The 9473-nt window shown below is 43.7% G+C and overlaps 1 long non-coding RNA gene across 1 annotated transcript in view; it reads left to right on the top strand.

Moving 5' to 3' along the window:
- Nucleotides 1–616: 616 nt before the first annotated feature.
- Nucleotides 617–9473, top strand: part of LOC144698256 (uncharacterized) — a 117243-nt gene continuing 108386 nt past the window's right edge. The window contains exons 1-2 of the long non-coding RNA XR_013580472.1: nucleotides 617–906; nucleotides 2632–2749. This is a non-coding gene — a long non-coding RNA (uncharacterized LOC144698256). The remainder of the gene's footprint in view (nucleotides 907–2631; nucleotides 2750–9473) is intronic.

Below are 9473 nucleotides of genomic sequence, written 5' to 3'. Positions count from 1 at the left end.
GTCTACCAGCATCTGTGGAGAGAAAGACAGAGTTAACGTTTCGTGTCCGTCTGACTCTTCTTCAGAGTTATTTTGTTAGTTTCGGCATTGGTGTAGGTGCGCAAGCGCAGAAACGCGGCTTAATTCTCCTGTAATAATGGCGGCTGATCCTACCCTGAATGCACCGCGGGATCGAATACTGTCTATCTCCATCAGCAGGGACCCAACCCGCCTTCATTTCACTATTTTGAATTTAATTTTCCATTTCTCCGTGTAGTCTGCAAGTCTGCTAAAGTATTCCTGTAATTTTCTGCAGTTCTTCATCTTTTTACCTCTCACTGCGCCATTGTTGCCACCCGCAGATTGCGACAACCGACCTTCGATAAGAAAATAAACAACTTTTAGATAGAGCGGTTTCTGGGCCTATAGCATTGTGGGAACCTTGGCCGCTATTATTCATCGGCTGCCGCTGAGCTTTTTCGTGCAGTTTGCAGGCAGGTCAGTGACCTGAGCTCCTAGCTCTGTTTCTTAATCGGCTTATGCTGCCTGACAAGCTGGATATTTGAAGTCTTTTATATTTTCATTTCAGATCCAACATTGCAGAGTTTTGCTTTCGTTTCATTGTTTTATAGGACTGAGTTTAGAAACACAGGCAGACCAATTCGGATAAAATCAAAATATTGGGGATGCTGGAAGTCTGAAATCAAAACAGAAAATGCTGGAAAAAAAAACTCACCTGGTCTGACAGCAGCTGTGGAGAGAGAAACAACCGAGGTTTTTTGTTAACTCCATTCTTGGGATTTTGGCGTCACTAACAAGACCAGCAGATATTGTCAATCCCCAGTTGTCTGTTGGTCAGGTGTTGGTGGGCCTTCTTCCTGAACCACTGCAGTCACTGTGGTGAAAGTGCTCCCACAATGCTGTTTGGTAAGGAGTTACAGGATTTCCACTCAACGATGATATAAGCAGGCATAAGGGCAGATGATCAGAGGCTTGGTCAAAGAAGTAGGTTATAAGGAGAGTCTTAAAGGATGAGAGGGAGGCAGAGAGGTCTAAGGAGAATATTTCAGAGTTTATGGCCTGGGCAGCTGAAGGCTCGGTCACCAATGGTGGATCAATTGAAATCAGGGATCCTCAGAAGGCCTGAATTAAATGACTCCAAATATCTGGGAGGGATGTAGATTGGAGGATATTATAGAGATAGTGAGGGGTGAGGTCACTGAAGGATTTGAGAACAAGGCTGAGAATTTGAGAACAAGGATAAGAATTTGAACATTGTGGTGCTGCCTAACGAGAAGCCGATGTAGCTCAGTGAGCACAGGGGTGTTGGATGAACAAGTATTAGTGCGAGTCAGGACAAGGGAAGCGGAGTTTTAAATGATCCCATGTTTATGTGGGTAGCTAGTAATAGTCCAGTTTAACGGGAACAAAGGAAAGGATGAGTTTAAGCAGCAGATGAGCTGAGGCAGGTGTGAAGTTTGGCAAAGTTACTGAGGTACAAATAGGTGGTCTTGGTGATATGTAGTTAGAGGCTCAGCTTGGGGTGAAATATGACACTAAGATAGTGAATAGTCTGAAACAAAAATAAAAATACCTGGACAAACTCAGCAGGTCTGGCAGCATCTGTGGAGAGGAACACAGTTAACATTTCGAGTCTGTATGACTCTTCAACAGAACTAAGTAAAAATAGAAAAGAGGTGAAATATAAGCTGGTTTAATGGGGCAGGGGGTGGGGGGGGTGGGGGGTGGGTGGGGAGTGGGACAGGTAGAGCTGGATAGAGGGCCAGTGATAGGTGGAGATAAGCAAAAGATGTCATAGACAAAAGGTCAAAGGGGTGTTGAAGGTGGTGATATTATTTAAGGAATGTGCTAATTAAGGGTAGAAAACAGGACAAGCAAGGTACAGATAAGCCCTTGTGGGGGTGGGATGAAGGGAAGGGATCGAAATAGGCTAAAAGGTAGAGATAAAACAATGGATGGAAATACATTTCAAAATCATGGAAATAGGTGGGAAAAGAAAAATCTATATAAATTATTGGAAAATATAAGAGGGATCGGAAAGGAGTTGGGGATGGAGGAGTGAGTTCATGATCTAAAATTGATTGTTGAATAGTCTGGTTCAAAGTTGTCAGAGAGATGGATGGCATTGATGGTCAGGGAGTGGAGATTGTAGCTGGAACTGAAGACAATGGCTTCAGTCTTCCCAATATTTAAATGGAGGAAATTTCTGTTCATCCAGTACTGAATGTCAGTCAAGTCAGGACGGTGTGTGACTTGGAGGTAATTATGTTCACAGACACCTGCCACCCTGGTCCTTCTAGCTGGTAGATGTTGCGGGTTTGGGAGATTCTGCCAAAGCTCTGGTAGAGTTGCAGATGTGTAACATCCCTCTCCCTCACGCCCTGGCTCTCCCATCTCCCTCTCTTTCCTCCCCTAGATTTTGGAGTTTTGTATAGGCCCTGTCCAGTCGGTGGGTTCCCGTTCCTAATAGGCATTAGTGAATCCATTGTGTCTGAAAGCTTTCATTGTCACTTTTTCCTCGTGCCAGTCCCAAAAATTACCAGATTCATTCAGCTCAATTTCATAACCTGCCTTTGTGTTTTTGTGGGTTCTCTCTCACTCCCTTTTGCCTATTTTAAACTACTTTCACAGGGCTTGCAGTCCGGAATCTCAAACCCAACATCACATCAGGATCTGACAGTGTCACCCAATTTATCGTAACCCAAATATCATCGAATTTTGAACATGGAAGTTAAAAGCCTTGTTCACAGTGGGGAGAAACTGTATACATGCTCTGTGTGTGGACAAGGCTTCAGCCGAACAAATGAACTGTCAAACCACAGCCACAGTCACACTGGAGAGAATCCATGGAAATGTGGGAACTGTGGGAAGGGATTTCAATTACCCATCCCAGCTGGAAATTCATTGAAGCACTCACGCTGGAGAGAGGCCGTTCACCTGCTCTGAGTGTGGAAAGGGATTCACTCAGTCATCCCATCTGCAGACACACCAGTGAGTTCACACTGGGGAGAGGCCGTTTACCAGCACTGTGTGTAAAAAGGGATTTGCTGATTCATCCAACCTACTGAAACACCAGTGAGTTCAAAGTCAGGGGTGGCCGTTCACCTGTTTTGAGTATGGGAAGGGATTCATTCGGTCATCCCACCTGCTGAGACACCAGCGAGTTCATAAGTAACTGCTTGGGTCGGATTTAGTTCCTAATGATATTGTTGTCTGAAGTATATTCATTGGAGTGTGTTTCTGTTGATGTTAATAAACTCCAGCCCAGTTACAGATTCTGGATAAAATTCAAATAAATCAGCTTTGCATTAAACACAGTGTTTTGAGTCTTCTTAATACCTTTAACACATGTTTTTTCCCTTTTGAAGGGCTCTCCCTGTCCCCTGTCGCATCCATCCTCACCTCCAGCAACAATGTGATAAGCTCATGGAGCTTCTTTGTTTCTAAGATTGAGACTTCAAGATTCAGCTGCCTCTGCTGCTTCCATCCCTTCCACTGGTCCACCGGGACAATCTGAGTCTGAAGATCCCACTTGCCCAAGCCCTGAACACACATTTTTCATGAGTTTCTCTCCCGTCTCCCCTCATGCACTCTCAGTGATCTCTCTGTGTGCACCAAATGCTCCATCGACCCTATTCCCACTAAACTATTGACCAAACAACCTCCCCATGCCTACTGACATTCACAACAGTTCTCTCTTTTCAAGTACTGTCCTGCTCTCCTTTAAATCTTCCATCATTACCACTGTTGTTAAAATAACAAACTCATCACTTCTCCATCTTTGCATGCTGCCGCCCCATTTCCTGTCTCACTTTCCTTTGAAAACTACTTAAACATTTTGTAATCTCCCAAATCCGTGTCCATCTTTCTCTGAACTCCAGGTTTGAATCTCTCCAATCAGGTTTCTGCCCCGGCACAATTCCAGATCAGTTATTTTGAAAGCTATATGACTTTGACAAAGGTAAACTTTCCATTCTGGCCTTTCTCGACCTGTCTGTGGTGGGCCCCTCTCTCACTGGCCTTGATTTCCATCTATTGTTCTGAATGATTAACAGCATTAACCTTCTCCCTAAACTGTTCAAACCCTTCTGCCGGTTCATTTATTGAAATTAGGGAACCTTCTTGTTCTAATGGTGTCATTCCATGTCTGCCCATTTATGCCTTGAAGTCAACCATTGAATTGTGTGTACATTGTTTCATGTTCGCACATTTCAGTAACAAATGTTGAAATGTCTACTCCACACCCACAGGGTTTCATCTGTTTAAAGTCACAAACAGAAAGGTCCAGTTTTCTTCTAGAGTTTGAGAGAAATTAGCTTTCAGAATGATGCAGTTTCAGCCAATAAGGGAGATCCGGGCTCAGCCCCGCCCCTCATTCACTCCGATTGGTTGAAGGACCAGCCTCTCAAACTCGAGTATCCTGCCCCACCCCCTCTTCCAATTGGTCCGCAGCTGCCATCAATCAGCTGGGCATTGTGAGCTGTCAGGTGAGAGGTCAGTGTCGGGGGGCGGGGTTTACGAATCCCGAGGGCGGCCCCAGAGCCGAATCTGAACCAATGAACATTCTCCACTCTCTTCTGGCTTCTCTCCGGCACCAACCTCAAGCCGAGAGCAGGAGACTCTGAGCATGCGCCGTTCACCCGGACAACCCGCAGCAGATAGAGCGGTTTCTGACGCGCACCGGATCGTGGGTAATTTCGGCCGCCATTAGAGACAGTGTCTCAGTTAATCTTTGTCTGAACCTGGGGAATTGAGGATAGGGTTTCTGTTAGCATAGAGGCTGAAGAATAATAAATACCATGGTCGAGCTCCAAAGCTTCAGACCAGGGTTGATATGGGGCAAAAAGGGAATTTACACAAGGGGGCAGACATATAGCTGAGGTATTAAATGAATACTTTGCACCTGTCTATAGCAAGGAACAAGATGCTACCCAGACCATGGTAAAAATGCGAAGTAACTTGGACACTAGATGGGTTTAAAATCGGGAAAGAGGAGGTATTGAATATCTTATCTGTACTTAAAGTTGTTAAGTCGCCAGGGCCAGATGAGATGCATCCATGGATACTGCAAGATGTGAGTTGAAATTGCGGAGGCACTGGACATAATTTTTCAGTCTTCTGTAGACTCAGGGATAGTCTCCAAGGGCTAAAGAGTGCAAACTTTACACTCTTGATAAAAAAAAGGGCGTAAAGATATGCCCAGCAACTACAGACCAATTAACTCCTAGAAACAATAATTCTGGACAAAGTTAATCATCACATGGACAAATGCAGGTTGATTATGGAAAGCCAGCATGGATTTCTTAAAGGAAAATCATGTTTAACTAATTTGATGGAGTTTCTTGAAGAGGTAACAGAGAAGGTTCATGAGGGCAATGCTGTCACTATGGTATACATGGACTTCCAAAAGGCGTTTGTTTCAGTACTGCACAAAAGATTTGTGAGAAAAGTTAAAGCTCAGGTTACAAAAGGGACAGTAGAAACATGGATACGGAATTGGCTGCATAACAGGAAACAGAGAGTAGCAGTTGTTGGATATTTTTTGCACTGGAGGAAGGTTTGTAATGGAGTTCCACAGCGGTATGGTTATGGGACCATTGCTTTTTCTGCCATATATTAATGACCTAGATCTTGGTGTAAAGGCAACATTTCAAAATCTGTGGATAATACAAAACTCAGAAAAATCACAAACTGTGAGGAGGACATTGTAGAACTTCAAATGTTCATAGACAAGTTAGTGGAATGGACGGAGTGGTGGCAGCTGAAGTTCAATCCAGAGAAATGTGAGACGATAAGTTTTGGCAGGAAAAGACAGTATAAATTATGGGATATAACTCTAAAGGAGGGTGCAGAAGCTGAGGGACCTGTGTGTATATGTGCCTAAGTCATTGTGGCAGGGCAGGTTGAGAGAATGGTTAATAAATGATACAGTATCCTGGATTTTATGAATAGGGGCACAGAGTACAAGAGCAAGGAGGTTATGCTGAGCTTGTATAAGACACTTGGTAGAGCTCAGCTGGATTATTGCTTACAGTTTTCGGCACTGAACTTTAGGAAGGATGTGAAGGCATTGGAGAGGATATAGAAGAGGTTTACGTGAATGGTTCCAGGGTTGAGAAACTTGAGTTATGAAGATAGATTGAAAAGGTTAGCATGGTGTCATGAGAGAAAAGATGCTCAGAGGAGAGTTGATGGAGGCATTCAGAATCATGAGGCGTCTGGACAGAGTCTATAGGAAGAAACTGCTCTGACTCGTGAAAGGATCAAGAACGAGAGGGCACAGATTTAAAGAAGTTATTCAAAGAAGCAAAAGCGATATGTGGAGAAACTTCTTATGCAGCATTGCAATTAAATTTTGGAATGCACAGGTTGAGAGTGTGGCGGAGGCAGTTTCAACTGAAGCATTCAGGAAGGAATTAGACTGTTATCAGAAACGGGAGGACGTAAAGGGTAAGGTGGGAGAATGGGACTAGGTGAGTTGCTCTTTGGGAGAGCCAGTGCAAACACAATGGACCAAATGGCCTCCTTCTGCGTCATACCAATTGTGTGATGTGGTAAAAATTGTTGGTTAATCCTGACAGTCAATCTCTATCTCTATGTCTGTAAGAGACCAATAGGTCATTGTTCTCCCAGTTTACATTCTAACAAAAAGTTCCAAATGTTTGTAGCACTTGTTGTGTGGTCAATAACATAGTCAGTCTTCTCTGTCAATCTTGTGCAGAAGAGCTGATGTAGGTAGAATAACTTGGCCTGCAAGATAGTCTTTGTGAGAGTGATTAGAATATGATTGTGTTATAGTTGGGTGAGACCTGATCGCTTTCTGAGCGAGTGAGCCTGTATAAATGTAACTCAGGTAAACACAGCTTGTCACAGTCCAGTGAGTTCTGATCACTGACTGAGTGAGCAAGTCTGTATAAATTAGTGATTTTCTGCTAACATAGGGATTGCAAAATAAGAATGATTAATATCCAACTCCTACCATCTGCATCCTGCAAGAATGGAGCTGTTGGCCAATGTTCAGTAATTAATCTGTTTCAGGAAAGTCTGTCATACATTATCACAAAATTGTTCTGCTTTGCTCTATTTTTTAACGTGAATTATCAAACATTTTTTACCTCTATGAATTTGGGTTGTGCATTGGAACGTCTTCACTCTACTCTGTTGATCTTTTCCAGAAGGGCTACTCTGGAAAGAAGGGCTTGGTCTGTAAGATACGGTCACTGTGAGAGTGAAAATGGAACATTTTTATATCAAAGTTCAGTGACATCTGATCACTTACCGGGTGAGTCAGTCTGTGAAAATGTAACTCAGGTAATCACAGCTCCTGTAGGTGATTCTCTGGTTACAATGAGATCGATAAGAAAAGAATCAGGAGCTTGCAGTCCCACCCAGCAGGGCACCAGTGGAGAGGCATTGGAGTAGAAGGACTGTGAGGGAGAGTTTACCTTTGTCACATCAGATGTAATCTGTGACTTTGAGAAGAACTGTTTCGATACTGTGACAGGGTCAGGAATCTTATTGCACGGATTGAAACATGGAGTTCCAAGAATGATGGGCATGGATTTGGAAGGTGACAAGGGTTTGGGAAAGGGAAGGGTGGAAAGAAATGGAGAGGTAGTTTGCAAGGACATTGGGGTCAAGGGTTGGTTTTATTGAGGAGAGAGCGATGATGGCAGATATGAAGGAGAGGGAGAGCCCTTCAAAGGAATTAACGTGTGTTTGAGATATTAAAGAGACTCAAAACAGTGTGTTTAACACAAAACTGATTAATTTAATTTTTATTCAGAGTGAGAACCACGATAACAGGGCTGGAGTTTATTAACATCAGCAGAAACAAGCCCAAATGAACATGGCTCAGTCCGGTTGTGATTATCAGCAAAATCCAATCACTGCAGTTATCTGTGAACTCGCTGGTGTTTCAGCAGGTTAGCAGACTGAGTAAATCCCTTCCCACACTTGCAGCAGGTGAATGGCCTCTCCCCAGTGTGAACTCGCTGGTGTGTCAGCAGGTGGGATGACTGAGTGAATCCCTTCCCACACATGGTGCAGGTGAACGGCTTTTCCCCAGTGTGAACCCGCTGGTGTATCACCAAGCTGGATGACTGAGTGAATCCTTTCCCACACTTGGAGCAAGTGAACGGTCTCTCACTCGTGTGAACTCTCTGGTGCCTCAGCAGATTGGATGAATTAATGAATTCCTTCCCACACTCAGGGCAGGTGAACGGTCTCTCCCCAGTGTGAACTCGTTGGTGTGTAAGCAGGTTGGATGAATTAACAAATTTCTTCCCACAATCTGAGCAGGTGAACAGCCTCTTCCTGGTGTGACTGTCCCGCTGAGTTTCCAGCTGAACTGTATCAGTGAATCCCTTCCTACAATCTGCACATTTCCATGGCTTCTCCCCATTTTGACTGCATTTATGTTTTGATGGGTCTGATGATCGGCTGAAGCCTCGTCCACACACAGAACATGTGTACGGTTTCTCCCCACTGTGAATGGTGCTTTTTCCTTCCATGTCCATAAACCGATGATATTCAGAACTCGATAAATTGGGCGACTCTATCAGATCCTGTTGATAACCGACTGATCAGACCGACTGATAATCTTAAATTGGTTGTTCGTGTAATTCTCAGAACAGTCAAGATTGTTGAGTAGGTGTTGTCTAATCGTGGAATGACATCTAATATTATTTAAAAGGAAGCTAGGCAAGCACAAGAGAAGGGAATAGATGGTTACAATGATACATTTTGATGAGGGATGATGGGAGGAGGCTCTGATAGAGCTTAAAAACCAGCATGGACTGGCTGGGCCGAATGGCCTCTTTCTGTGTCATGTATCAGATGTAATTACACTCCTGAAGGGTCTGGTCCTAATTTTTAGACAATCCCACCTAATCCTAGACTGCCTAACCAGTGGAAATAATTTCTATTTACCCTCTGTTCTCCTTAATATGCTCGATTTGGCTTTTACTGTCACTGTTAATCACATCCAGGACTGAACCATGTTCATTCTGACAGTTGGGGTTTATTTCTACTGATGTTAATAATCCCTGTAACTGGGCTGGAGTTTAACATCTTGATGTCTGTTAAATAAATCAGCTTTGTTTCAAGCACACAGTCTGTCGAGTCCTTGATTTCTCCAGGATAAGAGGAGACTAATTGATGTCCTGTTACCGACTGCTCCATTTTTCGATCTTTTCACCTTTCTCACTCTAGGTCCTTTCAGTTCTCATACCACTGGTTACCCTCATGGACAACTCCCAGCTCCCCACATGTCCCAGAGAGCCTCTTTTCACCATGGGATCCAGAGAAGTATCGGTATTAAAAACAGAAAATGTTGAAAGTAATAACCCAAACTTTTCCAAGTCCAAGTTGATATTGTCCTGGATTATTGGCTCCAACCTTTCCCCACCACTGATGTGAAGCTGATTGTCCTGTAATTGCTGTGTTTTTGAACAGGGGTGTAACATTTACAA

The sequence above is a fragment of the Cetorhinus maximus genome, chromosome 23 (genome assembly GCF_964194155.1).
Source record: "Cetorhinus maximus chromosome 23, sCetMax3.hap1.1, whole genome shotgun sequence".
NCBI lineage: Eukaryota > Metazoa > Chordata > Chondrichthyes > Lamniformes > Cetorhinidae > Cetorhinus > Cetorhinus maximus.
Note: the sequence above shows the minus strand (reverse complement) of the source record. Positions and strands in the feature narration are given on the sequence as shown.